Raw genomic sequence first — 1253 nt, 5'->3', positions numbered from 1 at the left:
GACCGTGTCTATAGTGTCATTGTGTCGCCTGCCAATGACGTCATAACCCCTCGATTTCTGGTTTTGTTTTGTAGAAAACATGGAAACACCAAAGACGCTTTAATATGTTGTGCGTTTCATTAGACAGGTGACGACCGCACAGAGTAGTATTATAACAGAACTTTCAAACGTATCTAGTATGATAAAACAGCGCTGCTTTACCCCACATACGCACGACCGGAAGCGCTAAAGTGTGGCATAATAAAAGCTCCGCTGCTTTCGACCCATGTGTCACTCTCGTCTCTCATTAGCAATTGCTTCAACGGCCTCGTTTCGCTTCGACGGCTTTCCGCCTCACTCTGCTTCATACTACGATGTTAATAAATCTTTAATAGATTAGCTCATCCATGAGCATGATTTCTGCCTGAGTCCCGTCGGATTGCGTCGGCTGTGGGGATGAAGACGACAACTCCCATGATTCCACACTCAGTCACAGCGTCATCAAACTACACCTTTGTTTCTTTTGAATATGCGCCCTCTAGCGGTGAAAACTTACATATTGTACCTTTAATTGCTTTAGAAACGATGATGTTACCAGCTCCTTGTTGAGAAAGATAATGTAGCTCTTCAGCGATTAAGCTATTTTATTGATAAAATTGGGGGGCAGCGCTAAAAAGAATGTCTGTGCGTGCACGCTGCATGAGTGACTAAACGTGTGTGCGTGAGGTACAGTGAAGACAGCACATTAGTTTAGAACTCTTCTAATTTTTATTTTTTAAATGTAGAGTGTGTTGATTTGTGCAATGATAACCTACCAACAATGTTAAGATGATTTAAATATATTAGAATGAGTACATTACAATTAGACTTGTGCCGGTATTCGGTAATGCGATATATCACGGTAATTAATATGCACGATATTGTTATCGTGGGCACTTCTAAATACCGTGAATAATTATATATTACAAATTATTCTGAATTTTGAATGCATTTTAAGAATACTTTTCCCATCAACTGGTCAAAATGCACAACACCGCTGTATGCTGCGTGAAAGACGTGTGCGCACTCTGACCTAAACAAGCGCAGACGAAAGTACGGCGAGAGAAAGCATAAGGAGACGTCCGCTCTCTTATAGCTCTCGCAGTGCTTTGTTGACACACACCCATCGGTCTAAGCGGCGCTGCTTCAAGTCGAGTGCGGGCCATCAGCAGAAAAAGAAAAGAAATAAAACAGTAAACAGCCAAAGGACGTAACTTAGAATGGGAGATGGATCG

At 41.9% G+C, this 1253-nt stretch overlaps 1 protein-coding gene across 2 annotated transcripts in view; it reads right to left on the bottom strand.

Moving 5' to 3' along the window:
- tbl1xr1b (TBL1X/Y related 1b) overlaps window positions 1-1253 on the bottom strand; it is a 41043-nt gene that overhangs the window by 29742 nt on the left and 10048 nt on the right. The gene's annotated exons all lie outside the window — the stretch shown is intronic.

This window comes from Sinocyclocheilus anshuiensis, unplaced genomic scaffold (genome assembly GCF_001515605.1).
Source record: "Sinocyclocheilus anshuiensis isolate Anshui unplaced genomic scaffold, SAMN03320099.WGS_v1.1 scaffold436, whole genome shotgun sequence".
NCBI lineage: Eukaryota > Metazoa > Chordata > Actinopteri > Cypriniformes > Cyprinidae > Sinocyclocheilus > Sinocyclocheilus anshuiensis.
This window is presented reverse-complemented; position numbering and strand designations above follow the sequence as displayed.